Source organism: Etheostoma cragini, chromosome 20 (genome assembly GCF_013103735.1).
Source record: "Etheostoma cragini isolate CJK2018 chromosome 20, CSU_Ecrag_1.0, whole genome shotgun sequence".
Lineage (NCBI taxonomy): Eukaryota > Metazoa > Chordata > Actinopteri > Perciformes > Percidae > Etheostoma > Etheostoma cragini.
In genome coordinates this window covers 20834135-20857640 of record NC_048426.1, presented here as the reverse complement: position 1 = coordinate 20857640, position 23506 = coordinate 20834135, and positions in this window count along the sequence as shown.

The following is a 23506-nucleotide window of genomic DNA, read 5'->3' as shown; positions in this document are numbered from 1 at the left end:
AACTGGCTCTTCTGCGTTTTCTTTCTTGCAACATATCTCATAATTATTTCACGTGCCTTGGATTACATTACTAATCACATTTTTGGCCCTAATCCTTTAGAGTGTTACCTAAACTGTTCCTACAGGCACATTACAAAGTAGCTAATGGAGTGTCCTTTCTTTCTTGCTGTCTTTGTTTACAGGGGATGAGCCAAGGGTTTTCCTCCTGAGGTCCAGCTGCTGTAATCAGGCCAGTCGCTGCTGACTCAACCTCAGCGCTGCCCTTATTACAAATCACCGGTACATGCAGCTCCTGGCCAGAGCTCATTAAAAGGCCTTAATTCATATAATCTTCCAGGAAAGGTGTTTACGGCTGCACAGAGTAAATATAATCTCCATGAGGGCCAAGGGTGGCATTAGAAGACAGCGATATGCACCTACTGAAGGCTTAGGAGGAACATTACTACATGTAGGATTGGGCATCGAGAACCGCTTGCAACTTGGAATCGTATTTTCATTGGAATCGTTTGGAAATATGTTGTTTCCGACAGTTTTCCGGCAGTTCCAAATTTAACGTGCGCAAGTGAAGGTTTTTGTAGCAGCCACCGTATTTCCTGGCTAGTTGTGTTGCAGCCATGGAGCACAGTAAGTGACACAAGACTGTGGCTTTAAGGTAAAACAGTAAACCACCATTGAATAAAATATAATTTTCCTTTATCTGTAAAATGAGCATGTGGCTTGTTTCAACTCCACCCCTCAAGAATTGATGAGAACCTGAATTGAAAGGAAGAATTGGAATTTAAGTCAGAATTGGTCAAATCAAAACAATGCCCAACCCAAACGACATGTATGTAGGGTTATTATTAGGCTTTGTGCCAACATGATACAGAAGACATTTAAATTAAGGTAAACATATTTAGTGAAAAGACAAATTTATGTCGTCATCATTCATCAACTGTTCTGAGTCTTTCAGTTTTATTTGTGTGCGCGGCTGACAACATCCCACCTTCCCTGAAGTGAAAATGCTTTTGAAAAAAAGTACAACTTCAAAAAAGGCACTTCTAACAAAGCCAACTATATTTGTATTCTATTTTCTCACACTGTCTCTTTGCTTTGCTCTGGGCTGCAATGAAATCAAACCAGATATCAATTGAAACAAAAGGATTATGTTTACTAAGCCTGTTGCAAATTACTGTTATTTGTTTTAATTTAGCACAGTCATTTACTAAGACTGTAGATGTAAAATATCCGAGATAATAAGACCAATTTTGACCAGTGTTATTTTTGCCTGGAAAGCAGAGGAAAAAGTGTTTTCTGATGCTGATTTGGAATATTGGTTGAAGAGAAGACACTTTTGGAACCGCAGCTGTGCATTCATCAGGGCAAGAAAAAAAGCTAAATGTGAAGAAATTCTATCGGATGTCAGCTTAAAGGTATACTAGCAGGACGTATCGCTTTGTTTGTGAATGCCCAGCCTTCAAAGTGGCCCCCCTCCAGAGAGAGAAAGAAAATCTGTGGTGGTCGAGCAAGCTAGAGAGTGAATGAGGATATAGAGCATTTGTAAACACACAGGTTTAAAATTGGGGTTCTGTCTAGATGATAATCCTAGATTTGCAAAATTTTGCTAAAACTATTGCAAGACTGGCTACACAGTGACCTATCCATAACCTTGACCATTCAAAGTCAATGCCTAACCATCTAACTTCGCCATCTATGGTTAATGCCTAGGTTGTGTTTACGATTTAATTTCCGGGATTGTTCAGGTGCCTTTTTTGGCCGGATGGTAAATTGAGGCAACTAGCTTCACTCTGTCCAATGTTCCACCAAAACAAGTTCCTTCCTGGGGCTATTTTGCAGAGGCACCCTCGTGTGTCCTGGGCTCAGCGACACCCAAGACGACTGCGATTGACAGACCTTCCCATAGCCAATTGGCTAACACTGGTGCATTTACAGAAATGTTCATCAATGTGCATTGTCCTAATCAGATAAATAATCTTCAGTTTTTGGTTTTCCCTGGCTTGGGGTTAAGAAAAATTGGACATACTTAAGACGTGTGTGTGCATGTGTGCATGCGCGTGTGTGTGTGTGTTTGTGTGTGTGTATGTGTGCAGGAGCGTGTGCGTGAGTATGCACGTTTGTTTTGGGTGTTGATTCTTTTTAATTATTTTCTTACGTTGTCAAAACGTAAATACAAAAATAGAAAAACAAAACAAAATCATAACAGAAGTTATCTCAGGATACTTTGTATGTAGAATAGGTCCAGACCACACTATAAATAACACAAAAAATCCTAGTAGCCTAGAAATCTAGACGCACTCTAGCGTAATGTAATGTAATTTAATTTGCAACCAGGATCAGTCCAGCAACTTTCCGAGCTGGACAAACCAAATTCAGGTCAGGCCAATCACATCGTATACAGAGTCAGTGGGCGGGCTTAACATAAGGCTGGCAGAGTTGTGACGGTTCCGCGTGAATTCCCCAATTCCCTGTTACTTGAAAACAAAGAAGATGGCTGCTGGCCAACAGCGGACTTTCAAATCGACTCTGGAAGACTCTGAGTTAAGCACTGAAGTCATTCTTTAAAAAGTTAGATGTGTTTCGGAGTTACGCTGAACGGATACGGAATATGTTTAATATATTTAGACTAGCGTTGCTCGGGTTGGTTGTAGCGGTATCCTAACGCACACACCTGGAATTTAAAAGACAACCGTTTATCTTGCCCTTCAAATTGAGTCCTGCCAATGGTGAGTTCCCAGACCCAACATCTGGATGTGGGCCTGGGCCAGCAGCTCGGAACAAACCTTGAAACAGAACTTGGCTGTAGGTGGGCGTTTTAAAAGAAAAAGAAAAGCAGTAGCATCATCATGTTTCAGCATGCTGAAATGTTGATACTCAACAGCTATTGTGTATCATATTCACCATTTATTTCAGAGTGCTTACATTATATTAATAAGTAAAGACAAGGTACGGATGAGTCAGATTTGCAGGTATTTGATCATAAGTCACCAATGTCAGTAGGATATATCCTCAAGTGACTGTAATGTCCATATTTTCATGGCAGTCCTCTGTTAAAATAATTCAGACCGACCGTCAGACAGTCTCTAGTCCCTAGAGTCACGCTTTTAGCACGGCTGAAAACGTGAGAATTGTTGCCGGTTTCAATTCAGTCAAAGTGAAAGAGAAGTTTTTGAAGAGAAAACATGCCCTGAGTCTTTCTTTCTTTCTCTTTTATTTGGCATGAGGCAACTGACTTGACAGGACTGTTGCACATGTGCCAACACTTGAACAAAATGACTGGTTTGATATGCTGTCACCTTCGACAAAACAAAATACATACTCCTATGGAAACAACAGATGTGTGATGCAGTAGATCTGTTGACTATCACTGTTCACTTGCCTACCGGGGATGTTCACAGCAATTATCTCACTCCTCTCTTTTCTATTACCTTCCCTGTCACCGTTTTTATTCCAAAAAACTACAACAAAGTTATGTTTTGCAGGGCAATAACCCCTTTTAGGTATTCTGAAGTACTTTATCTGCAGTTTCTTTTATGCATTTTCACACTGGCAGCTCAGCAGTGCATCCATCCATCATCTTTTATGCCTGAGCGTGGCCCGCAGCAGTGTATTTTGTCTTGTTATAGAGGGAAAGCACACTTTATCGGAGGTCATGACTAAAACTTTGCATAGGGGGGGGACTCTCATATTCCCCATAAAAGTTGATGTCCATCACAGCAAGCTCTCTGAAAGCAAGCTATTTGTTGTCTGCTTGTGTGGTCTCATCAACACTTTCATGGGGATTCCTCAATTTCCAGAATCATATATTAATAACCTCATTATTAATAATGCCTTAGGGAACAGCTGACTGTGTGTGTGGTTTGTTTATTTCCCGGCTGGAGAAAAGTTCTACAGCAGGATTGGAAAGTTAAATTTGACCCTGCCCGAGTTGATTTTGTCTCGTCTCACAGTTGGTTTCACCTCACTCAGTCTTAATATGCATCACATCTGCTGTCACTCTTTCTTCCACTCTGTAACAAGCAATTAACTGATATTTGCTGGATAGTGTAATACTGTGTCAGGATGCAATAAAAGGCTCCTCTGGATGGCTAGAAAATGCAATCACATCAACGCATTAGTACATGAACTGTCATTTACGGTATTTCGTCATAAGGGTGTCTAACATTTTTAATAGGAAATGTAATTCCAATCCTAATGTGTTCATGTCTGGAATTATGGATAATTAATGTACAGTATTTTCAGTTATTGTAGTAAATATGTTCACTAATGTAAGAATCAGTGGTGGAAGTTCTCAAGGCCCTTTACTTTAAGTGCTCATATTATGCTTTTTGGTGTTTTGCATTTCTTTTATTGTGTAATATATCTTTTTGTGCATGTTATAGGTTTACAGAAGGAAAAGGACCAAAGTCCCCCCCAAAGGGAGTTACCAGCTCCAACAGAAAACACTGTTCACAAACTACTCCAAACAGCTCTATTGTAGTCCAGCCTTTACTTCCGCGTCACTTTGTAACACACGTTAACATATGTAACTTTGGGTAATTTGGGCCTAGCTGCTAACTAGGCACTCCCTATACTTTCCTTCTGACTGGCTAGTAGTCCTTACCTAGCTACTGTGTGTGTGCAACTCCCAAAAAAGATGGAACAGAAGTGAGATGAATCACCCTGTAGGTAAAACAGAGAGCTCAACACACAGGGTGAAAAGAGGAGCTTCAACAATGTTCAGTGCGATGAAAATATGGTGTTTTTATTTTATTAAACCATGTAAAAAAAAAATGATACAACCTCTAAATACAATTATGAATTTGAAAATGAGCATAATATGAGCACTTTAAAGTAGTAATAACACTTTATTTTATAAAATGATTCAGGATAAAAGGAAGAGATTCCTACTAGTGACTGATAGACCCCTCATCCCCTAATGCGATGCACCCCCATTACGCCTGAGGTTCCTTTCCGTGCAGGGAGACGTTCAGTTGTCAAATATCCCGTCATCGAGTGCCTGGTGTTGCACCAACACCTCTCCACCTCCAGCTTCTCATCTCTTCTACTTCAAAAATGTCCAAGCACAACTACTGCAATATTTTTGACCCTTTGGTCCCTTATATGTGATGAGAGACATTACAGATATTTGTGTTTACTGGAATTACACAGGCGAGGAAAGATTTAGAACCTCTGGAACATTAAACTCTGTTGAAACGTTTTCAGTGACGGTGAAACAGCATTTGGATACGCTCTTGCATTCTTAATGTCACGCGTTTTCTTTTCAAACTGATTGTTAGAGGTATTACAGGAAGACATTTATAATCTCAAATCAGTGGGATAAGAGTTTCCTTTGAGAGAAGGGAATGTTCAACAATCGGTGGCTGTTTGATTGAGTTGAACTGGATTAAAATGTTTGTTTAATGGCAACAAGATTGGAAATTCTAGCAGCAATAGGCAGGTCATTGCAGCAACAACAAAACAGCAGTAGCAGTGAGCAACAAGGTGATAAACAAGTGGAGCAAGAGCCAGGAGTTGGTGGGGCCCAACAGAAAAGTGGATATTAACCCTCAAGTGGAAATATGATTCCATAGTCTCGCTTTGCCAGACCATCCACAGGCTGCGGAGCAGAGGAGGGTTGGCTAGTCCACACAGCATTCCGGGATGGGAGAAAAACGTGTTCTGGGTAATTGGCATTTCTTTGTTGTTGTTGTTAGTTGTACAACAAAAAACTCAGACTGGACAGATAGTCTACCAACTGTCTGGATTGTGGTGAGAAAATACAATCAGGATTTTGTTGGGGTTCGAATCCTATCATCTCCTGGCTTGACCCCTGTGAGTTGATTGTGAAAGCAGTGGCAAGATCTCGGAGAACAAAGCAACACGGAGCAGGGTTTTAGTTTACAATGCTCTGAAGGTTTAATGAGACATACTGTAAGTGTATACATATTTTCTTTTTAAAGAATGTTTGTTGGGCATTTTTTGCCAGGATGGGCGGAAGGATTGTCCCAATGTTACAGATCGGAAAACAGGGTTGCAAATTAGGATACAAATAAAACGGATAAGAATGACTTTCTTCTCACAGAATGGAACGTGGAATGTAACATAAAGTGTCAATGTTGGGTTTTTAGTCGTTCCACATCCTTTTTTCATTTATATAGAAAAACATAAGTAAACAGCACTGCAGTTTAGTGGAATTTTATTTTCTATTTTATGCTTCAACTCCACAACATCTTGCACCACTTCTGGCCAGTCCTGAAGGCATGCCAAGTGTGCCCAAAGCCCAAACTTTTATAACTTTTGCAGAAAATGTGTTCATCGAGGACTCTATTGCTCTTTGTATAAGCTGACTAAGAACATATGTTTCAGAGCCTTTAAAAATAGCGTCACCTTGACCAGTTACTTTATTAAAGCTGGAGTGTTGAACTTTTGTCTCTTTCTGGCAGTGAGAGTAATTACACTGTCCACATGTGCTTCTGACGTCCGCTTGCAGGTGAGCTTACTGAATCCCCCCTGCCCCGTCCTCACTGATGCTTTCTTTTTCTTCCTCTTCTTTTTTTTACTACAGTCCTTCCTCTGAAGCATCCACTGCAGAAACCTTTCTTGGACGCTTCTTCGAATGTTACCTGCCATCTGCCATTAAAATCTTTTCTGAGTCTGATACTATTCACTGTTGCTATGGTCTCTTGGCTCTCTCCACTTCTTTCCTTCTTTTTGTTTTACCAACTTCATTGAATCTATTGTACACCTTCCAACTTGAGTCTATAATTACAAACACACCAGGGATACTAGAGGCTGTAAAAATAAAAAGGTAAACAAATATATTGTGAAGCTTACAGTGGTTATATGCTTCATAGGCTTTTTTTCTTTGTACATTCAAATATCTCCCCCCCCCTTTCTGCCCTACTTTAGCTCTGGCTGGGGGAGGTAAAACCTCACTGCCTTTCTTCCAGCAGGAACAGGAATGTCACCCCAGACACCACAACTCTGGTAAACTATGAGATAGAGAGAGCCTTCCCTGGCCACAGTGTTACATTTTAGTCATGTCAGCTGATAGTGTGCAAATAAGCGTGATTCATGCTTCTGCTGCGTACATAGGTATGTGAAAGCATGGACACTACGCCATAGCCTGACGTTCACCTCTCGAAAAATGGAACTACACGTCGCAGCATGCCGCTCGGCTGTTGCTTGGTAGCATTGCATTTCCCCCGACTCATTTCCTGGTTCTCCTTCTCCATGAACACCATGATATCAAGGAGATGGCTAACTTATTCTACAGATTTGCACAGTGGTCAGAAAGCGCAGGGGAGAAAGTATAGACTTTATAGATATAGAAGTATAAACTTCAGGCCACTTACGAAGGTTACAGAGAAAGCTCTGTGTGGAGCCTCTGCAGAACCATTAAGGACACTTTAGGCTGGTGGATAGGGCCGGACTGACGTCACATGAGGGGGTGTGTTGGTTGATCTAATTTAACTCAGCGATTGCAGCAGTGTGGCGATGAGATTTATTTGGGAGATTGCTTCCGGTTGGAGGCAGTCACGGTAGCGACATGTTGATGGCTGCAACCAACACGTTTCTTCACAGAGAAAACCGTTGAGGACAAAGAAAGACTATTCTTGTTTTCCGGCTGCGCAAACATTTGTAAGTTACACTGTTCACCGCAGCAATTGGCCATTTTCAGAAACCAGCCAGTGTCTGGGTGAGTCAGTTTAACACAGCACGACCCCTCTAGAAGCAGGAAAGACATACACTCATCCAGACAAGTTTAGTCTCATTCTCACGTTAAATTCAACATGCAGGGAAAAGAAGACAAGGGGGTTAACGGGGAAAGCTATGTTTGCTTTTACTAGCTGTGTGCCTTGGTGTCACCAGCCCTGGTTGACTTAGCATTTGTGACAACGGGAACATCTGTCATATTGGTAATGGATCACAGTGCTATTATGGGCTATAATTGATTTTCAATGAAGGTCGGCTTGATGTAGCCGCCCAACCCTCATCATCTAACACTTCCTAAAAAAAAAGCACATCAGCAGAATCACAAGTTGGAACATGAAAAATGAGTACTATCCAAGGCTTTATTTGAAAGGAAAATAATAATGTGATGTATTGATTCATGCTTGAGCCATGCCTCAGAAAACCAACGGTAAGCCCAGTATAATGTGGCTCAGTATGAGATTTGAAGTGCGGTGTGATGCATCTCCACAGTTCACCTCAGCTCACCCCTTTGTAAAATATTGTGTAAATGGGTGTGTAACTTTGAACTGTGTCTCTCTATGGCTCCAGTCCCCAATGTGATAGCTGTGTCTGCCTCTGTGTCACCAAGCTGGTTGGGATGATGAATGGAGCTAAATCATTGCATCCAACTGTAGCAAGTATATATGATAAAGTTGTTTGCAAATCTCATGCATAAAAAATCCCTCTGTAATTGAGGTGGGAGATTTTCTTCTTCAACAACAAACATTATGAATATGTTATGGCATACTTTCAAGTCGTAAATGGTCCAGGAAATATGCTCCATCTACAAATTGAATGAACTGAAATGATATTTTCTCCGGCCTATCCACAAGGTACCACTCATCCTCGGGTTGTATCTTTTTTTGTTTGCCTTTACCAGTGGGGAAATTGGATCGAGACCAGCAACGATTCAAATTTATTCTGCCGTTTTCACACATTTCCAAAAGAGGAAAATGAGCAGGAAAATGAATTTGAACCAGTGTGTTTGTTGTTGGTCAGACAACATGGGACAAATTTATGCAGTGCACTCTCTTTTAAATTCTTCTTGTTCTTTTCTCTAGTATAATTTCATGCTATTATAGTTCATCAGGCATTGTTTATCTAGAAATAGCCAAAATACAGTAATCCTACATTCAAAATTGACAGCTGAATATATGATAAAATATATAGTCATAGAACTGCAACATTTCTGTGAAAAAGATATGAAATGTGCATTGTTGTTTTAAGGGGAAAAAAAATAGTAGGCCAACATAATTTGAAATAATGTGCTATTTCACATTTTCTACAAAGATGGTAATCCAACTGGGCACATACCTGGACTCCTAAGTTTGCCATTATACTTACCAATTCCCCTTTGTATGCCCGGTCAATTAGGGCCTGCAGTGCAAGCCCAATTTTACCGTGTTCTGCTGTTCGGTAATCCTCCCAGAAAGATGCTTGAGATCCCGAAAGCCTGTTGTTGACCATGCAAGCAGTACACGAATATTCAATCCAAAAATAATGCATTCAGCTTACAAAATGGTGTGAATTTCTAGGGCACTCATGGGACAAATTTCCAGCAGCTAAAACATTTCCTGCCACAGCTATAAAGTTTGACATGAAAAAGATGCAAATAACAAAGGCAATAAAACAGTGAATGGCCTGTATTTAGAAGACCGTCCATTACAGTGTTTTCAACGGACTCAGAAGCTCATTAAGTTAGTTACTTAAGCGTCCTTAATGGTTCTGCGGAGGCTCCACAAAGCGCTTTCTCTGTAGCCTTTGAAAGTGGCCTAAAGTTTATACTTGTGTGTTGGTGTGTGCATTGGTCTCTTTAAGAGAATAGCAAGACCGGCATGTGTGTGTGTGTGTGTGTGTGTGTGTGTGTGTGGGGAGTGTGTGATAGAGCGAGTGAGAGAGTGTCGGGGATTAGCTTCGGAGCGAGTGCCGACTCTAGAGTCATAGTGGGAGAAACAAAGTGTCTCCCCTGCGCTTTCTGACCACGGTGGGAAATCTGTAGCAGGAAAAGTTAACACTCTCCTGGATATCATGTTGTTTATGAAGAAGGAGAACCAGGAAATGAGTCGGGGGAAATGCAACGCTACCAAGCCCTGGCCGAGCAACGTGCGTCCCCACAATGTGTAGTTAAATATTTTAAGTGGTGAATGTCAGGCTATGGCGTGCCTCCGCAAAATAGCCTCAGAAACAAATGTGTTTGGGCGGCGAGCATTGGAAATAAAATGGCAGTTGGCAGTGTTATGAGAATTTAACGGAAAAAAAAAGATACACATAATTAATGTTGGTTTTAGCTCGGAGGATATTTCCCTAATCGACCAGGATTAGAAGGCCCACACAAGGAAAGACGAAGGTCCTGTCCAATCCTGTGAAAGAAACGTCATTGAAACAGACTACTCTGAATGGAATTATTGAATGAGTTGGTTTGATGTCAAATAAGTTTCCCAACTGGGGATTAAGAAAGCTTTCTTATCTAAACAACTAACAAAAAAAACTAACAAAATGGAGACCCAACTGTGTAACTGCCAGGCCAGAATTAACTGATAGTGACGCAGCAGCAGCGGTCAGATCTAGCAGTCCCCTGAGACAGTGGCAGAGGTTGGAAGACTGACCTGAGCTGCATATCTGTCTGGGAGACCGAGTATTGCTGCCTGTACTTCCTGTGTCCTGCAAGCATACCCTCAAGACCATGTCTGAAATCTCTTTGGAAAACTTGTGGAATCTGCTAATAAACAAAAGGGATAAACATAGAGAAACGAGACATAACTTGAATTGGAAAGTTGGAATTGCAGAGCTGCAGAGACTCACTGGACGTTTGCTGCAATTCAGTTGCGTCATTGTTGATGTAAAAGGCACATAATTGCAGTTTTACAAAAATGGTCCCCTGACATGACATTATTCTTGACTAGGTACCATTACCTCCAAAAAACACACAGGGGAAAGAAAAAACATCCTCCTAGCAGTTTCCTGGAGAAACACTCCAACAAAACAAAATGGAAAGTTTGCAGTTACTACAAAAACAGAGCTAGCCTAAAGATAACCTATTTTTTTCTCTGTAGGGACCTGCAAAAATACAGCTAAATAAATCTGGTTAAATTAATTACAATTACATTTATCATAATCCCTTGTTATGATTAGGCTTGTAATTTATTCTTTTACTGGGTGATCTAAGCCAATCAGAGATCACTATGTTGAGAAGTAGGAAAAACAAGGAAGTCTCTGAATCAGACATTAAGAAATTTAGAATCTATATCAAGTACCCTGTAAGCCCCAAGACAATGGAAGTCCATTTTGAAATTATGAGTAATATTTATCCATCCAATGACCTGGTAAGAAAGAGATTTGGCGTGGAGCATTATAACTGTAACGTTTGTGAAACTGCAAAATAAACTACTGATCACCTGTTTTTCCATTGTATGTACAGCAAAGCCTTTTGGGAAGATTTACAGGACTGGCTCACAACCAAAACCCAACTACTCACTCCTCTCACGAGAGAAAATATTGTATTTGGTGTTAGGCTACTATGAAGTACAGCAAGACTGACTTGATTTTGAAGAATATGATATTGAAAGCAAAGTTTTCATCCATACCTCCAAATGGAGGAAAACCAGCCCCCTTTTTTGTTTTTTTAAGCGGGACATTGTAGCCAATCACCTTTGTGCTTTGAAACTAATGAAAGGCAACATGCGAGATCTCTCCTCAATGCTTATAAGGAGTTGAAGTTGTTTGAGGACCCAAAAGAAGTCAGACTCAATATGATTACTATTAAATTATTTATTTTCAGTATTTTCTAATTTTTTTTCTATTTGCCTTCATTTTTTAGATATTATTTTTTATATAATTTAAGTTATCCTTTCTATCCTGTTTGCCTTTTATGTATATTGCGAGATGTTAAAGTCATGTTTTCTATGCCTTTATATTGTAAATGAATTTTCTCAATAAAAAAATAAAAAAAAGTTTGAGAGAGAAACATAGTGAGCGGAAGCAGAGAAACAGTAATTCCAACGTCGAGGTGACGGATGTTTGTAGACTTCAGTACTTTTAACGTATTGACACAAGTGTCCTTTTTGTAGCTAACACTAGTGTGCAACGCGCAGTTTGGTAACTTGTTACGTTTTAAGGGGAGTGCAGCCAGGTTAGCCGCGTTTGTTGTTTTCACTAGCTTTGCAAAAGTGTTAGCTAAGTGTTAACTATAAAACGTGGACTTTTAAGCTAGCGTCGTCGGGAGGGACAGTAAGCTGTAAACGACCTCCGCAGCTTTTCACCGACGACTTCGCTAGAGGACAGTGCTAGTTAGCATTGTGGCTACATGGCCTTGTAACGGGGCGACTCCGCCGCCTGTAGCTGTCTCATCAGCCCAGCTCGGCGACTCTTCCTAGGCGGTTCGCTTCTTCGTTATCACGGCTTGGACGCGTGAGTAACAAAAGATGTTTCTATCAGACACAGTGTGTGTCTCAGCTCATTAAAGAAGCAACGGCTGTAACCAACGTTAAAAACCTAAGCGCTTGCTAATATTCTGAACATTTAAAAAGGTTAACACCTGGTTGAGCCACAATTATAATTGCATTGACTGTTGACTGTGGTCAGATGTATTTCATGTTAAAGTAAACGGTTTATTTAACCGATGCATTGGTTAAATCAGGTTTTTGTGAGGCAAAGAAAATAGTGTAGGCCTACTTAATATAAAAGTGTGCCTACGTAAAAGTAACTCATGCTTATAATAACATCTACTGGTAATGGCGATATAAATCCACCACCAGCTGCTAAGTAGACTACTCAGTAAAACATTAGTAACCTCATCTAGTATTATACCTCCCGCGCCAGGAAGGGGTTACATTTGTATATTGATTTTAATAAAAGTACTAACTAAAGACAAAACTGATACACTTATAATATGGTATGCTTGTTTCTTAAAATGGAAAATAAAACTGAACACCGTTTAGTTGTATGCAACATTTGCATTCATTGATTTTTAAATATACTTAAAGGTTCAGGCTTAAAAGGAAGGCATTACAACCTTTCTCTAATGCGGTTTGCCCAGCCGGATTAATCCAAATCCTTCTTTTCTTAAATTAAATGAAATTATAAAGTTACTGATCTCTGTACATTTGAGAGTTGTAATAGATTTTTTTTTTAAATCAGACACATTAAAATAAAATCCACTAAAGTGAAAATGTTGATGTGATGTATCTACATTTTCCAAAGATGCATCATAAAAGCAAACAGGGCGAGGAGATTAGCTATAGAAACCCAAACAATTACTAATAATCCATCTCTGTATGTCCATGAGCACGAATGAAAACTCTTACAAGACGCAGTAACCGTTTGTCTCAGTGTGGCAAAGACATAAAGACACGGGTAGTAAATACACACTGCATGTGGCCATATGGCTAATGGTTAGTGCTGTTTTTCACATCATTAACCTGCGGCATTTAGCTACAGCAGCCTAGATGCCTGCTGTAGCATCTAGCCTGCTAAATAAAATACAGTACATAAAATACAGTACATATGGGTTATTAAGGATGGCAATGCATTGTGTTGTCAACACAGAGAGCACCAATTATTGGGCTCAGAAAATCAAGAAAATCCACAAAGCTTCATTTGGACAATAATTAGTGCTCTGATATTTTCATTTTTAAAAACATACTGTGCATCACTTGGTGAATGCAGTAATGAGCATATCACAGAGGTGTACACAAATATGCTCGTGTTCGTTGTGCGCGTTCATCATGCCTAGTTGAATAACTCTGGATTTGGCTGCGATGTTTAAATATTTAAATGTGACACCCTTAATAATGAGCAATTACAAGTCCTAAAATCTACAAATTGAACACAAGTAAGCACTGATTTTTAAATAAATAAACAAGCATATTATTGGCTGCATAGAACAACAGAGGCATAAAATAAATGACCAGAATATAGACAAAAGGATGATGTGTGGACTTATGTGTGTGTATGTGTCAGCATTCAGCATTGAGCTTACAACATGGTGTTTTTTCTAGTGCACTCATGGGCAAATTTCCTGCAACTTCTGAAAATTTGACTTAAAACAAAACACAGAAACATAACTTTTGATAGCAAAATTGATACCAACTGTATAACTGCCTGGACCAATGTATATCCAGTATAAACCTAGCAGCAGCAGTCCGATCTAGCAGTCCCCTGAGACATAGCAGAGGTTAGGAGACTGTCTCCCAGATGTAGCTTGGGTCGGAGTATTGCTGCCTCTGCTTCCTGTGTCTGACATCCCACTGGCCTACTTGTGGAATCTGCTGACAAAGAATAATGTTGACACAACTTGGACCAGAAAGATGGAATTACAGGCCTCAACCGCCCGTAGAGACTCACTACAGAAAGTTTACTGCATTTCAGTTGCGTCATTGTTAATGGCAAGGGCACAAAATTGCACTCAAAAATCAACCCTTGACATGTTCATTCATTAATTTTCTATAAATGCTAATTAGAGTTCATAGGCAACGCTGGAGTTTTATTCAAGCAGGCAACTGGACAGAAGACAGTGAAACATCCTGGACATGTTTTAATCATATACCAATTTTATTTCTTTGAAAGAAACAATCAAGATATTTTATTGCCCCATAATTCCCTGATGAGGGTAATACATCTGTAAATCAACATCAGACTGACAACTGGTGAAAGAGAGAAATTTATGAGAAAAAGGTGGTTGGAGCTTTATTGTTAGACTATAGTGTAAAATTCAATTCAATAACTAGTGCAAATTAGTTATTTAAGTGGTCAGTGGAGGCTCCAAAAGGAAGTCCATCCCTAAAGACCCCCATGTTAAAATGCCCAGCTCTACAGCAGAAATAAACCTGTTTACAGCCTGGCTAAAAAAAAAAAAAAGGTTTAGTTCCTACAGCTAAGTTCTCCTTCTTGACAGGTGGAGCGATAGCTGTCTGCTCTACTAGGCGTCACTGTTACCATGGCCTTGGGCCTTGTTTGTGGGGTTGGTGCCTTTGGAGAATTTGTCATGCAGATATAGGACATATTTTTTGGATTAGCCGAGAGAAGGCAGAGTTGTGTACTGGCAAGATGGTGACGGCCCACTTTGGGCTTAATATTGTTTCTTAAGAAATCCACGGTGACTCTTTCATATTTTATGCAGTCTGTGGTAGACATTTACCTGGAAAGGGTCTCTTGTGAGTCTGTCTGGAGAGAGGTGCAGACAGGATATGATACAGGATACCACTTTATGCCTCTCATTTCCAACTAATATTGTTACCATGACCATGATCTTTTCTAGGTCTGAATGTCTTTTTTTTTGGGGGGGGGGGGGGGGGGGGGGTCTAATCCAATCCAAACAGATATTGCGAATTTGATTTGCAATTTGTTTTTTTCTGTATTTTGTTTTTTAAAGTTTAGCTAAAGTTCAATATTAACAAATAAAACATGTCATGGAGCATTATAACATGAATATAACCGTCAAAACTGCTCTATATTCTTATGCAAGGATGAGAAGATAGATATGAATTGCCAGCAATAAGTGTTCTTTAAAAAAAGCATGGATCATTGTCAAATACATTTTTCCTTGACTTTGACCAATCACAGCAGTCCCACGTGACAGACTTTGCCTGAGAGACACTGACCAAGCGGGAGTGACAACGGGTTGCCGTGTGTGACTCAAACATCTCCCACTTACCAACGAGACATACAGCGAACAACCGCCTCAGACCGTCCTGCCAGCCTGTAGACATTTGAACGTCAAAGTCCTCTGTTAATGCTTTCTCCCTCCGAAGCCACTAAAAGCTGCGGCTGTTTAAATCCTGTTGGCGCTCAGCAGTGGACAGGGCTGCTCAAATCTCTCGTTATTGATTCACAGTATTAAGGGCTAACATTAGATTGTGTGCGTCGCAAATCTTCCCTTATTCTCCTCTCCTTGGGAACCAGCAGACACTGGTCATAGACATGCTGGGAACACTGGGCCGGGCTGAAACAGTGACTGCCTCCTATTATTTCAAGTGTCATCCCACAGCAGCCTACAGAGTGGATCTTGGTGTTGTGAATGTACTTGTGGTGTCTTCATGTTCTACAAAGCAACTTTTCCTTCCACCAGTTTTCAGTGATGCATAAAATATTGAGGTATTTCATAACTGAGAAAAGCAGTTCATATTTGGATTTTAAAATCTTTTGCAGGCATAATGCTCTCAAGTAAAAGTTCAGCATTTCTTGGCAGAACTGGGACAAGTGTAGAGGAAAGTATTTTTTGGCACACTGTAAGCAACCCAAGAAACTAAACTATTGCTACAGCAGAGTGTGGACTATTTACAGACATCCCAAAACATGACAAAAGGCCTGGACGGATCCGTTTAAATCTACGCCCTAGATGATGCTACTAAGCTCTGCCAGCTAAGTCCTTTATCAAAGGTCAATCCTCACTCATCAGAGGGATGCTTACAAAAAAAATAGACAAAATGGCCTATTTTGGGGTTATTGAAGAAAACAATCAATCCTTCAATAAATAAGAAGAAGAAGCAATAATGAGCAACGGATTTAAAAGTCAATGAACTATCACTGGCTTAGTCTGTCGCTGTGTGTTTAGGGATTAACCTGTAAGAAAACAGCACTGGGGGAATGGTGAAGTATACTAATATGAAAAGAAGTTCTCGATCATAATTTATATTATTCAAATAGATCTGTATTCATATCATTGTTTGTAGTGCATGTGTCGGAAATGAAGGTTTGTAAAGAATTTTCTTCAGGGAGATTGGCTCCCTCTGTTCAACAAAGAGTTGAAAGCACACGCAATTGCCATTGCCACAGTGCAGAGTAGATGGAATTCCCAATTCTGGATCTGAGGCCCAGACACATGTACACAGGTAGTTTTTTAAACCTGTTTTTTTAGCCATTCTTTGTTCTCAAAATTTTTTTAACAGAAATACTGTTTAAAAAACATCTCCCGTCCTCAGCCAGCCGTCATTTTGCTATAAATTTTTGCTCTGAGTTTTTCCAGCAGGCAAAACGCTTCGGACTCATTAAAAACAGCCCCAGGCTGCTAATACATGCTCTGTCTGATCAGAATTAGAAAAGAGTTTATTGCCACAATAAGTTGCACTTAATTTGCCTTTGTGAATAGTGCATACATAAACAAACATTAAACAGAAACAAATATGTACAAAATAACTGTACATGTATGTTTCAAGATGAGCATTAGACAACTTGAGCAAGGCTTTAGTTTTCCTTTTTTCATTGTCTGTTTCTCAACAACTACTCAAAGCGCTTTTACATAGTACAAGAACCATTTACAAACATTCATACACTGTCGGCCGAGGCTCATCAGATACACAATCACACACATATTTACACACCAGCATCGGGAACAACTTGGGGTGTCTTGCCCAAGGACACTTCAACATTGGGCCATGGGTCGAACCACCAACCTTCCGATTGGCAGGTGACTGTTAAACCACTGAGCCACAGTGGCCCTGATACACCAAGCGACAACCAGGGACTAGTGGCGACTCTGGCAGACTCTGGCAACCCCTCAGGTTGGCTAGGGGGTTAATTATTTAGCGGTGCAGAGAGCGAGGTCTATTACAGCCATTATATTAAATATCACAGTATAAGATATGATAACGTTATTGTTGTATTTTGTGATGTGTAAGTATGTAGAGATCTTTCAAAAGACATGTTATTGTTGGAATAAACAAACATTAGTAGTTATTAGTGCTATCAAGCGATTAAAATATTAAAATCACATTTATGTCATAGTTAACTTGCAATTAATCACACATTTTTATCTATTCTTAATGTCTCTTAATTTCTTGACCCAGTATTTTTTTTTTTCATGATGGAAAAGTGGCATCAGCTGTGTGCTTGGCCATCAAGTGGTATTTCAGACTGGACGTGCTGCGATGATACCTCTGTTCACAACGACAGAACACACAGCTCACTTTGGTCTTGTCAATGGGACATTTAGCAACTTTCAAAAAGTAAACTTTCCATTCAGAATCTTATTGGCATCCATTTTGGGGTCTCTTTCTCGCCATTCAATCAAAACGTAACGTTACTACTCTTTGGCCTGCTCGCAAGCCCAAACCAGTGTGTGTGGCGGGCCTGTTGTTTTGTTTCCAGTCTAGATAGACCCGGTGTGGTGTTTTTCTACGTTACTGGTTGTTGCAACAACGTGAAAGGCCAAAAAGAATATTAATCTCACAAAGAAAATTGACGCCGTTAAAATGGGTTTTCGTTAACGACAAAAACGCGTTTGAGTGACAGCACTACTAGTTATGTATATCTTGAATCATGTTGAATCAGCTGAAAAAAAGGCAGACAAAGGCAGATGCGTGGCGATGGTGCTGGACGCCCTGCACAATCTAGGGTGACAGTCGGTCCCTGTCGGCCCAACTAGGACTGACGGCCAACGGTTGCCTTGGTGTGGCAGGTCCTTATCTCTGTCATTTCAGACTCTGCCACTCCCTCCTGATCTGCATTAACTGCTGATTACATTCTCTTCATACATACTCACCTGCTTCTCATCAGCTAATCAGCCCCTCAGTATATTTACCGGTTCATTCCCTCAATTCTTCAAGTTTTCCAGTAGTCTGTCATTCTGATTCTACCTAATTGATTAAACCGGCCTTTTAAGTCTTTCCCTTTTGCCTTCCCCTAGTAAATTTGTTTGCTCTGCTTATTGACCACCTGGTTTGACTTCTGCTTACTTATTAAATGCTGAAAGAAGATGTAAAGAAAGAAGAAAGCCTAAATAAGATTAGGAAGAGTTTACACTCCTGCAACCCCAGCCAAATTAACATCTGAAATAGTATTATGTTTGCCTGGCAAACACGTTTACACAGCACACGTAGTGTGAGCAGCAGGTTAGCATGGCAGCAGTGCTCTGTCTGTGTCTACAGAGGATGCTTTCAGGCACATAGTGGGACCCATGTCCAGCGTTGAACCGGTATAAATTTGGGTCACTTCATTAGCCTTAGCCTGGCTCACACCAGCTTTCCGCAGTGAAAAAATGTCCGGGAGATGTCGTGATTATGTTGCATTAATCAGGTGATTTGGTTTGTCTTTGCAATGAACATAAAACACTGACTACTGTAGCTTCACTGCCCATGGAAAAGAATGTGCATCACTGTGTCAGCCGCAGCTGCCGCTTACGCTACTTTTCTACACACTGAGAGCCTCTCTTCCCATAACAAACCCCGTCGGACTAACGTTACGTCTCATACACACGTTGCCCACATGGCTACCTGTCTTAAAGTGGAAGGCCCGGCCGGTAATAATCATGTAAAAGGAGAACGGTGGGGTTATTGAATTGTGAATGTGAATTTCTTTATTAAGCAAAGAAGTTGTAGCGTCAACAGCGCAACGTCCTGCGGTGTGACTACAAAACAAAATATCATCCAGCCTACCCTGACGTTATTCTTTGTCCAATCCCAACAGGTAGTCTTACCGTGGTCAAAAAAAAAAATTCCCCAACTATAAGACTGATGTGCTAATCGCGGCGGTGGGGGCAAGGAAAACATGTTCTGTTTGGAGGTTAGTCATCTTGGATAAACGATAAAAGAAAATCTCTAGAGTGGCGAACGGGGACCAGGGGTGGGAATGCACCGAACCATGGCTAAAAAAAATTTCAGAGTGGAAATCAATAAAAGCTTGCGGCACACACACACCACAGAATTACAGAAAATATATGCAATATTTAGACAAAAAATATGTGAAATATTTAGACAAATGAACGATGTTCTATGCAACATAGCCTATCTCTAAGAACTTGGGTTCAACTAAAAACTCACGGACACATTTGAATCTTTTTGTTGCACAGCAAGTAAGATATTTCATCTGTGGGAAGTACAGAGGATGACGGAAAGTATTTTCATTCATTTCACGCCCTTATGTTTAACAGAAGTTAAGTAGCCTGGCAAATAATAGAACAGCTAGAACAGTCTGGTAAGTTCACAAAAGTACATCACTTTACTGTAATGCAGCCTTTAAACCAGGAAAAGACACCACTTACGATATTACGATATCTAAAATCTAAGACGATACCTAGTCTCATATCACGATATTGATATGTTGATATAATGCCCAGCCCTAAGTGTATCAAATAGAAGCAAAGTGTCATGGCGCCTCTGTTTCTGAGCCCCACTGGGCTGAAACCCCAGATCAAGCAGCGTGTGTGGTTTTTTCCTCTTCCGAGGCTCTTCCCTACCCCTGTTCTTATAAGATTAAATTGAGCTGCCTACCAAGGCCCTTTCTGAGGTTAGCCTAGTAATGGTGCAGCGGTGGGATATTGCTTTTTCCATACAGTGACCTCCCGGGTGTATTACTTAACATGTAAGGGAAAGGTTAAGTTTCACGGGAGCGCAGATGCAAGGACAGCAAAGAGTGAATGTTTTCAACAACACAATGCCCACCAATGCAAATGATGCTGTCGTATGCGATGGAAAATGTTTTTCTGCGTAATCCACATCTAGATAATTACACCATTAATAAAAGGTTCAGAAGCAATTTTATCAATAAATAAAAGTAAAAAAAAAAAAACTTATTCTAGGAACATGCTTAAAAGACTTATATTATCAGTTCAACCTGTCAATCATTTAGAAGTGTGTTTGGCCAGTTTCTGGGCAATAGAATAATAACTGTATAGTTTGAATGAAAGCTCAGAGTTGGGTGGTGTAATAAACAGTGACTATTCCTCAGAACGGACGCAAAACATTACTTGGTCAACTCTTGATCCTTAAACGGGCCAAGAACATATACTATTCTTCTTCCATCTGAACGCTCTGTTTTCTTTCCAGTGTCAGATGTCTCACACTTATTAAGTCATGCTGAGACATGGCTCCATGGCGAGTTATACAGCTGAGCACTACAGATTAATCATGTGGGGGATCGGCGGGGGGAAGTGGGTTCATCCCGTCCCCACACCACCCCATTTTCTCCTGCGTTGGCACTATTTGATCTCGACCTGGGTCCTATTTCACTATTTTGATAGCCATGGGCAGTGGAAGCTCTTTTTTTTCTTCTTCAGATTCCTAGGGATGAGAGGAAGTGTGCTTTTAAATGGTGCCTTCTAAGTCTCCCAGTGGTTTGGAGCCACACTGGGGCATGCATATCACAGTCTGTCGCTTGATTTTCTCTGAGATACGTTAGCAGAGCCTGACCTCTCAAGCAGCCGCTCTAACTGTGAGATATTGTCGCACTACGCAGACAATAGGTTCAGCTGGTCATCCGGATTTAGATACAAATCTGCTATATGGGGAAGTTGCATCAAACTGAGACAGTGACAGTGCATCCAGCATTTCAAAATAAAATGTCAATCTCATTTAGGCCCATATTCTGCTTCCTATGTCTACTTTACACCCCTACTCAGATCATTTTGCAGTGCATGTTGTATAATTAGACTTCTTGACATTCACTCATTTCATCATCTTAACGGGTAACAATTTTGCAGTGTCAAAACTAGATAGGAAGCCACACGTGACAATAAAGTAATACAGTATGTTGGTGTCATCTTATTGACAGCAAGCAAGTACCACAGTGCAGCGCAGGTGTTAAAAAAAATCAGCAGTGCAGTGGTATAAGAATTTAACAAGCTGTAGCAACAACAAGAAGGCAAGGTGTTTATTTAGTTTGTAGTTCTCAGGTACGTTCTGTTTAAAAAAAAAACTCTCTTCCCTTCCTTAGAGGGAGAAGATTGCTTGGTTAAAAGAGATATTCAGTGGACTTATTTTACATGCAAGTTTTTTTTGTTTCCTGAGAAGTAGCTGATCACAATTGTTTGCAGTAAAATGGGTCCTTTTGTAGTAAGCAAAGCTCAGAAAATGTTTCTAGTAATAGGGGAAAAATGGGAGAAATGCCAGTGAGCTGCTGACTTTGCACCCATTAAAAGAAAACACCTGTGTTAGTCATCAATGCTACGATATAAACTCGCAGGGCTTCAGAATCTGCGCTTGTTTTTATATTGTCCTCAGGGCTTGATTTTCAGCAAAAAAAGCAGGATGTTGTAGCCTGGAAACCAGCCGAACTTAGCCCCACCCACAAAATTTGAGGTTGGGAAGATTGGTCTGGTCTTGAGACATTCTGCAGCAACTATGCACGAAAGAGCTGTTCGGACCAATGCAATTGTCAGGGTGGGCTTTATACGATGATGATCAGTAATGTAAGCAACCAAGCAAACCATTGCCAAAGAGTGATTGGGTTGAACAAAAGCAGACGCCTCAGGACTGCACCCGCCCATATCGCCCTGCACTGCGCATTCTCATTTGACGATATCCTGAGGTCCTGTAGCTGTAATAATATAAATAGCTTATGGTTTTAATTCACCAATTGTTCTATCTAATAATACATCCCAGGGATGAATGCATGCTGTAAAGCCTAAAAACGTGAATGTAACGTCATTAGCGGTTTAACTGTCAGGGCTATCGGCCCGTAGCTAACATCAGCGGTAGATAACAGTTGAGTTCTATTGACAACTATGCGTTGCTCAACATATGTCACATACTCAATTTCTCTGATTAGTTCTAGGTCTATCCAATTGAGTGCAGAGGCATTTTTTTCCCTGGTTCAGTTGAAACAAACCAGATAACCACAGCCCAGTGGAGCAGTAACAGACTTATGTCCTGCCGGGAATCTGAGTATGACGCTGTCAGGCTAGGGCTGACCTCAGCTCTCACTGCTGTCATATTTCTCCACTGCACTTTCATGAGATCACCTGCCATTCAAGCAGTGTGCTCCAACCGGAGACTGTCCTCACCAAAAAATCGATACCACAGGTGACATGGACTTCTTGTGGGCATGCAAATAGCTATTGTCTGTGAGTAGCAATGGCCAGTGCAGCATTACATTAATATAATACATATGACTGAGAGTAGAGCTCCTCCTACCACAGACCAGTCTTTGCCTCCTGTCTCCTACTAATCTCAAATTGCCAGTGTTGCACTGTGTGTTTAATATTTGACAATATTGACATTTGGCAATTTAACAACAATCCTTAAGGAAACACTGTAGCTAATACTGCTCATGCTAACTACTCAACAGTTGCTCTGTTTATCCAACATTTTAATGAACTGGGTTAAGGTGGAATCATTGTTTTGAAATTTCATCCATATGTATACAACATTTCAATATACTAAACTGAAAGCTGTGATGCTATCCGATAAAGATGCAAGGATGCGGCGCATTGCTGGCGTTTTATTTTTAGGATGCAGCATTTTGCACTTTTATGTACATTGCTCTGGTTTGTACCAGCCTGCCGCCTCCTCCAGCTCAACCTCTCCCACGATCATCACTGAAACAGCAGTGTGCTTCCCCTCAAGCACCTGCATCTCACTGATGCCTGTGAATTCCAAAAAGCATCAAAACATCCACCCTCCCTCTCTGCGGTTTCTCTCTCTTGCTCTTTTCATATCCCTGACCATTCCTCACTCTCGCTCCCCTTTTCTCCTCACCCCCCTTCTTCATAGTCTGAGGCAGATAATCAATATCCATGGCCCGGCATCCCAGGTCTTATTGACTTTGTTTTTCAGGAAGACTCCATAAAGAGTCATCGGGGAGATGTCACTGCCTTTTCCACCCCTGGCATTAAAACCTCCATTGCAGCAAAAGACAAGAAGTTGCGGACAGCTAGGACCGCATGACCACTGGAATACCAAGTAACAGTGAATGGAGACGGCAGTGCCACTTTCCACTGGCAAGAGAGACAAGGTTCAACACCATGTGACGAGAATGCAAAAAACGCCCCGGGTCGTTCACAGATTGAGAAAACCCTCCTGTGGTTTTCGGATGTGCGGCTGCAGGATATTTAGATGATTCACATGACAAGCTGCTTGGTGCA